Here is a 9,075-nt window from a genome sequence, read left to right as displayed (position 1 = left end):
ACGAGAAGTGTAATGGCTTGTGCATATTATTCACGCGCAGGGTAATAAGCAAGCTGATGGCTACAGTATTTCTCTCCCAGTCCCAAAGGACGATGAATAAAACCGTGTCTTAATTGTAAGAAGGTTTTCTATTTCATTTTGTTGTTGGTCTGAGTCTTTAGTTAAAACATTATTCTCAACACGTCAAACGTAGGTCATTCTCAAGGTTACTCAATGCTAAAAAAAAAATAAAAACACTTGATAGACTACAAACCACTTAACACGTATGTAAATGTTAAAACAGTGTATGGACGAGTATTTACAATATATATATATATATATATATATATATATATATATATATATATATAAAAATAACTATACATGCATACAAACTCCCTTTTAGAGACATACGCACACAGTACACTCTGATGACATTTTCTGCAGACACTTCGTTCATTTTGAGATACCGCAGCATCACTATCATCTGTAGCATCACAGATGGGTAAGAACAGTGACGTGTCTCTGTTGCCATGCAATATGGGATAATGGCCTTCTCTCTCTCTCTCTCTCTCTCTCTCTCTCTCTCTCTCTCTCTCTCTCTCTTTTTACAGGATTTCCCAGCCAGAATGTCACGTGAAGAATCAGCATGGATAGTAATAAATAACGCTCAAATAAAGCTACATCGTGACAGAAACTTTTATTCTGGATTCAGACGGTGAAGGACTTGACACAGAGGAGCCAGGATGAAAATATAGCGAGCTGTCATGGCAGTATGCTGTCAAATGATAGCATGGCAGTGTGCTGTCAAATGACAGCATGGCAGTATCTGTCAAGTAACAGCATGTCATTATCCTGTCAAATGACAGCATGGCAGTGTGCTGTCAAATGAGAGCATGGCAGTGTGCTGTCAAATGAGAGCATGGCAGTGTGCTGTCAAATGGCAGCATGGTAGTGTGCTGTCAAATGACAGCATGACAGTATCTGTCAAATGACAGCATGGCAGTGTGCTGTCAAATGACAGCATAGCAGTGTGCTGTCAAATGACAGCATGGCAGTAGGCTGTCAAATGACAGCATGGCAGTAGGCTGTCAAATGACAGCATGGCAGTAGGCTGTCAAATGACAGCATGGCAGTAGGCTGTCAAATGACAGCATGGCAGTAGGCTGTCAAATGACAGCATGGCAGTATGCTGTCAAATGACAGCATGGCAGTATGCTGTCAGTAACAGTGGAAGTACACCGCTTCCGGGACTACTTAGGGAATAGAACATCTCTGGCAGGAGACAAGGGGAAGATGGGGAATGGGGTCCCTTCAAAGTAATGGTGGGGAGAAGAACAGTATTCCGCGACCGTCACAATTTGTTTAGGCTGGAGGAGGCCACCATTGGCCGTAAAAAGGTTCCTGACAGCACATGAAGAGGAAGTGATATTTGGCCCCAAAGTCTCTGGTAAGAGACACCGCGGCCTCCTCGCCCATTATTCATGGCCGTGTATAGCAGAGAGAGAGAGAGAGAGAGAGAGAGAGAGAGAGAGAGCTCAAATGTTGCCTCATATATTTCTAACCATTTCACGGTTCCACTTTAAGAGAACTGTGGCAGCGTCAAAGAGACTCAAGATAAGGAGAAAATCATTTTTTCAAAGGTTCCGGGTGTTTACTGTTTATTCCGCCTTAGTCAGAGATGTTGACCAGACCAGTCAAGCAAGAGGGAAAGAAAAAAGAATTAAGAGTTTGACGACTCGTGAGTCGAAGAGCACCAAGGTATTGCTTAAGAAAGAATGAATGGGAAAAATTCATATTCTTTAGAATACGGAGACATACTGCCGGTATTCATAACTATAAATCATCTAGGAAACAGGTATACTAGATGGAGACAACAATCAAGCTTAAAGACGAGTTCGTAGTGAATTCTGTTAAATCCCACTGTATTGTTTGTTTGTTTGTATGGTGTTTTTACTTTGCAGTGGTTATTAAGCAACTGGACCAACGGCTTTACGTGACTTCCGAACCACGTCGAGAGAACTTCTATCACCAGGAATACACATCTCTGACACCTCAATAGAATGCGCGAAAATCGAACTCGCAGCCACCGAGGTGGCAGGCCAAGACCTTACCGATCACGCCACTGAGGCGCTGACACTTTTTATTGAGAAAAAGACATCATTTTCATCAATAGGTGAATGCCGATACTCATCAAAAGACCACAACCAAGTGTGAGGGTTTTCAGAAGATAAATGTAGATGCTTAAGATATCAAAAGTTATTGCTTGAACAAAATGTATGTATTATTCAATGAGGAGGTGCAGGAGCCTCAGCTATTAACGGTAATGAACAGTTAAGTTAGATATGAAATGAAAAGTTTCCCCGATTGTAAAACTCTAGTACAGCAATCTTATATGAGTACAGTTTTTTCCCTTAGCAAGTACAACCAAATTTAATGCAGTCTTCCATTATATACTGACAAGCCGTCTTTTAGGGTCCTTTCTAAAGGATTAACTGTCATTCATAAAAATACGAGCTCTTGAAATCATCTGTTAGTCCTAAATGCTGCATCATTCTAAGCGTCTTTGGAGTTGAAGACTTTCCCTCAGAATATCCTAACCAAACAGCTCTTCATGAGCTCTACAAAGGGCGTCGGTAATATACATATCACATTATCGCACAACATTATATTAATGACATAACTCCTAAAACAACTCATACGAACCTTAGCTTACTTGAGATTCGGCACACATTCCTTCCCCCCCCCCCCCCCCCACCCCCCACCCAACCCCCCCCCCCCCACCCCCCCCCCCCCCCCCCCCACACCCCCCCCACCCCCCCCCCCCCCCCCCACCCCCCCCCCCCACGCATAAGTATTACATTCCTAACTGAAGGTAAATTAAAACGTGCTAAAATCTACAGTCAAATAAATTCTTGTTTCATCAACGAAAATGAAAATAAATACGCTATATTTTATTATAAGCTATTGTTCTGTACTGTTTACATGCACATTATTTATTTCTTAACATTTTCATTCTAATAAACAGATCTTAAATATCCTATCCTAAAATTCCCGTATCTTTAACTCAAGACCCTATTAGGCTCTTCCATAGACCTTTCCACCCCCTAATATGAACAAGAACAACAACTAGGTAGTTTGTGGGCTTACTCCCCGAGCAAGCGAAAACAACGGAAAAATAAAAGAGTAAAAGATTTGGGAAAGAAAAATAACCAGGGAGGCCACTCCACAAGCGAGTGTGATGATATTTCACTTAATGACAATAAGAGAGAAAAGCTTTTTCGTTGCGGGGGTGGGGGTGGGGGTTGGAGGTAGAAGAAGTCAAGCGGTCTTAAAAACTCTTTCACTAGAATTAAATTTCCAGCGAAGCAATTAAGACTTTGGATCATTACCAACCTTTCCAACATCAAACTTTTTTTTTCTTTTTTTTTAATGCGTAATTGAAAGTGGTGGAGAGAGGACTTCAAAAGAAAACGTGGGTACAAACAAACGATGAACTTATAATCTACATTATATGATTTTGGGTGAAATTAGTCAAAAGATACAAAGTACAGTGTTTTTCCGATATATATATATATATATATATATATATATATATATGCGATATATTCATGTATATGTAAGTGTGTATGTATGTATATATAAATATACATACATACATATATTTTATATATATTATATTCTTCAGAAAGGTAGATTTCAAAAACAAAACAATCTTCGTGAAATCTGCGCCTGGTATGAACAGTCCTCGACGAGAGAGAGAGAGAGGAGAGAGAGAGTAGAGAGAATGGTGTCCCTTGACCAGTAATATATTAACAAAAATTACTCTCTCGAACTTACTTAACAAGAACTTGTGATACTTTGAGAGCCATAAGCAAAACTTCCCCATGAGCAAAAACATCTATGAAAAATATGTTGCCATCTATCTTACTTAGCAAATAAATGTAGGACGAGTTGTTTTACTACAAGCGTGTACGTATCGTACGCAAGGGTCATACATCCTACTATATTTATACACAAGAGCAGACATGTGCAAATATCAAATATATTTATATATATATACATATATATATATATATATATAATATATATATATATATATATATATATATATATATAAGTATACATATATACTATATATATATATATAATATATATATATATATATATATAAATATACATATATATATATATATATATATATATATATATATATATATATATATATATAATACACATATATATATATATATATATATATATATATATATATATAGTATACCATATAATATATATACGTATATATATATATATATATATATATATATATATATATATATAGCACAAATGTATGTCATCTAACATCTGATCTTTTAAAAAAGATTGGGTGCTAATACAGTGGCATCCTTTTCCACTATACAAACGTTAACTGGCCTCCAAGACATGACTTCATTCGAATGCTCATAAACTGTTCAATAACTGCAGCTAGGGTGCAAACAAACCTAGTAATAGAAATAAATGGAATAAAAAAACTATCTGTAAGCTTAAACAAACTACATTCGAGCGTGTTTGATACTGGGTTGGCCTCATGACAGCCTTTCCTTTCATATCTAAATAATTACAGTCTGATTTGTATATATATAATATATATAATATATAATATATATATATATATATATATAGATATATATATATATATATATATATATATATATATATATATATAGACGCGGGTTACTCATCCTGTAGCTGCTTTTTAACATCGACTCAAAGCAAGACCCATTCTGCATTAGCGACTCTGAAATAAGCTCTCTCTCTCTCTCTCTCTCTCTCTCTCTCTCTCTCTCTCTCTCTCTCTCTCTCTCTCTCTCTCTCTGTAATTCATGTCTGGATACAATGTATTAAAGCTGCTTTCCACTGATGAAAACATGAAACCAGCAACAAGCTGGTGAAAATACGTGGTGAATAGGTCTAAGAATCGCGTTTATAACACGTCGCAATAAATTAAGAAAAAAATTAAATAAAAAATTATTATCGTAAAATATAACATCGACCTTTCAAATGGAGTTTAATATTACAGCGCAAGACCTTAAAATATAATTAAGATGGAAACATTTGATGTTGAGGAAATTACTGAGATGTTGTAAGGGGCAACGTATTTTGACCATAGTCTATTAGTCTCTGTCTGGAATATTCATTACATATGGACATAACTATGACGGACTGTAACGTCAACAATAAAAAAAGAAAAGAAAAAAAAACTTTTACCCACGGTTTGGTAAAAAGGTTACCAATAAATAAAATGCTGGTGAAATGCTGGTAAAATGCTTTAGTAGCCGGATCAAAGTGTGAGTATATTTCTGTTAGTTTGTGTTTATGTATAGTTGTCAAATTATGTATGTGCATACCTTCATATATACTACTATATATATATATATATATATCATATATATATATATATATAGTATATATATATATACATATATACTATACATATATATATATATGTATACAATAATATATATGTATATATATATATATACTATATATATATCATACCTATATATATATATATATCATAGTATATATCTACATATATATATATATTATAACAAATATATATATAATATGTTATATATATATATACATAGTTATAATATATCAATATATTATAATTATATATATATCCATATTTATATATATATATACATATATATAAAATATATATATAGACATGTATATATTGTATAATATATACATATATATAGATAAGATATATATATATCTATATATATATAGGATATATATATTAATTATATATTTATATTAATTTAATATATTATTATATATATATATATATATATATTATATAGATTTATTATATAGATATATACATATTATTAAGATATAATATTTATAATATATATATATATATATAGATATATTGCTTACATATCAGCGAGAGATGGAAACAAGAGCCTTCAAAATACATCTGGTAACTTCACTAGAATAAGTTGTAAAGCTTTTATTGGCTACGGAGTTGGCCAATTATCACGAAACTGTCAGTAAAAGTGTACATAAAACCTGTTTAATTAACAACAATGAAGCGCCCCAGTGGCGTGATCGGTATGGTCTTGGCCTGCCACGGCAGCGAGTTCGATTCTCGGGCATTCCACTGAGGGGTTAGAGATGTGTATTTCTGGTGATAGAAGTTCACTCTCGACGTGGTTCGGAAGTCACGTAAAGCCACTGGTCCCGTTGCTGAAAAATCACTGGTTACATTCAACGTAAAAACACCATACAAACAATTAACCACAATGACAACAATAACAGAACTTGTTCATTCGCCATTAAATATTCACAAAACAGTCACTCGTCTATACAGGAAACTTAACCAACGACGCGACCTTCCAATCACCTAATGGACGACCACTCAATAACCGTAAATCACATTAAATCACGTCGTGTATCTACGATACAATACTTCCACCAGACAATTTGCATGAAGCGGAGGGAAAGAAATGGCGGCCTCTTATACTATACTAGAGGATACGCCGACCGAGAGTAAATCAGCTTCTCAAGTCTTTTCTCTTTCAGTGGAACGACAACTGAGAATTCTCCCCCAATTTACCAGGACTCAAATAACAGAAGGCGGGCAATGTGATTTGGTTAAGTGCGCAACCCGTTTTGCAACCACGAAAAAAAGAAAGAAAAAACTACCGTCATGTAAGTAGCTTCTAATGTCATCCCAAAGCAGCAATAAGTCCCGCATCTGATTGAGTGACTTTAACAATCTTACCAGAGATGAGGTAGGATGACTGAGCGTGCCATCGCCAGGAGAGAGAAGGGGAGACCGGACGAGAGAGAGACCACTTGCAGACGTGAGATCCAGGTAGCAGACGATCGATAACTACCACTGGCTCAACGTAAGGCAGTATCCTTCCATTCGCTCTGCCAAAATCTACAATTAGCTATGCAATAATACTGATTGCCTTGACACACAACCTTTTCCAGGCAACACTTTGTGGCCTATGGGAACAACTTACTACACCAGAGAGAGAGAGAGAGAGAGAGAGAGAGAGGAATACCTGCATAAGCAGTTACTAAAAGACAAACGTTCAATCTAGAGGCTCCCGCTATTTTATCAACGCCCTCCTCGGCTTTCTTACTCAGGAGGTGTTTAAGGCAAAATGCGGAATTCCCCGAGAATGATGGCAATAGTTTGTAAACGTACGAGAGGCGACGAAGACCAACAAGAGAGTTGTTCATGGAAGGAATTATCCTGAGAGAGAGAGAGAGAGAGAGAGAGAGAGAGAGAGAGAGAGAGAGAGAGAGAGGCGGCTGGGAGAGCAGGGATATTGAAATGATAAATGGATGGATAAAAAAGAAACAAGAATTGGAAAGGGGAATAGCAGTAAGGAATTGAGAGAGAGAGAGAGAGAGAGAGAGAGAGAGATGAGGGGGCAGGGGCTATTGAAATAATAAACGCGACGGTAAAAAAAAGCAACAAAAAATGAAAAGAAATGATAGTAAGGAAACGAGAGAGAGAGAGAGAGAGGACCAGAGTAGAGAGAGAGAGAGAGAGATACTACGAATTGAGAAGGTATGGGGAGGGATTGGTCGGGGGGGGGTGGGGGGGTATGGGGAACCCGCTTCGAAAGAGAGCATGAGGGGGGACACTTAAAGTTATCCTAAACATATACAAAACAACCCCCGCCCCCCAACCCCCCTTCCTCCATTCATTCTTGTATCAACCGAGACTGAAGCCATAGGAGATAGCCTAACCAAAGAGAAAATGAGGAGATTAAGAAGAGACAGATGTTCGTTGCACGTTGGACTCTCTTGAGAGAGAGAGAGAGAGAGAGAGAGAGAGAGAGAGAGAGAGAGAGAGAGAAGGGGGGGAAGAAATCATGGCATTCTTCACGGTACGTGGAGAGCTATGACGAGATGAAGAGGGAAAAAAAGAAGGTGACGCAGATCTCGGAGAGGTTGCTGGCATGCTGAAGTGTGGACTAGTGTGGGATGAGGAAAGGAAGCAAAGGCACAAGCGGCTGTGTAGAGATGAGAGAGCAGAGAGCGAGAGAGAGAGAGAGAGAGAGAGAAGGGGGGAAGAAATGCTCGGCATTCTTCACGGTACGTGGAGAGCTATGACGAGATGAAGAGGGAAAAAAAAGAAGGGACGCAATCTCGGAAGGGTTGCTGGGATGCTGGAATGTGGGACAGGGGGCCCTGAGAAGGAGAAAGGAAATGGGTGAGGAGTATGAGAGGAGAGAGAGAGAGAGAGAGAGAGAGAAAGAGGAGAGAGAGAGAGAGAGACTTACAAACGGGAAAGGAATTGGCCAAGTGGAGAAACGAAGACTGAATGAGCTTTGGGGGAATCGTAGAGGGGAGGGTAGGAAGGAGGGAGGAGGAGGGAGGACAACTGGAGGAGGAGAGGAGGAGGAGGAGGGGAGGAGGAGGAGGGCAGGTGAGCGAGTTCATGCCAAGAGGCCTTTAAATTCTTTTTCCATGAACTTGTCTTGTCACAACCAAGTAGTAGGCAAACTAAGCCTCACTAATTTATGAAAACATTACAGATTACTTCCTTCGTAAAAATGAAACCAAAACTCTAATCCCAAGACTATTTCTACTAAGTACTACCGAGTTCTTTTTGTGAAAAGAACTGAGTAAACTGAGATGTTTTAATAAAGCATACAAAAAAAATCTTTTCACGAACACTTGCAAAATTTTAAACATTTTAATTCCCGTCTGTCGAAGTTTCAATCTTTTTCAAGTTTATGAAGAACATACCTTCTTAATTTTAGAACGGAACTAAACTTGACTGTTTTCTAAACGAGATGTGCCTAAATACTCGTTAATGTCATATCTGTTTAATTATTCAGAAGAGATACGTCACTCTAATAGAAAAAAGGTGGAATTGCTCGCTTCTCTTATTCCTGATTCAATAGATTCCCAGTAGTTGGAGATTCCCAGTAGTTGGACATTCACTGGAAAGTCTTTCAAGCACACGACTGAACACCAAGACAGATGTTATCAGGGTCGTGTCTGGTCCAATTTATAGAACAATACCAATCGTTCAAGGGACTAAAAGAAGCC

Source organism: Macrobrachium nipponense, chromosome 24, assembly GCF_015104395.2.
Source record: "Macrobrachium nipponense isolate FS-2020 chromosome 24, ASM1510439v2, whole genome shotgun sequence".
NCBI classification, from domain to species: Eukaryota; Metazoa; Arthropoda; class Malacostraca; order Decapoda; family Palaemonidae; genus Macrobrachium; species Macrobrachium nipponense.
Note: the sequence above shows the minus strand (reverse complement) of the source record.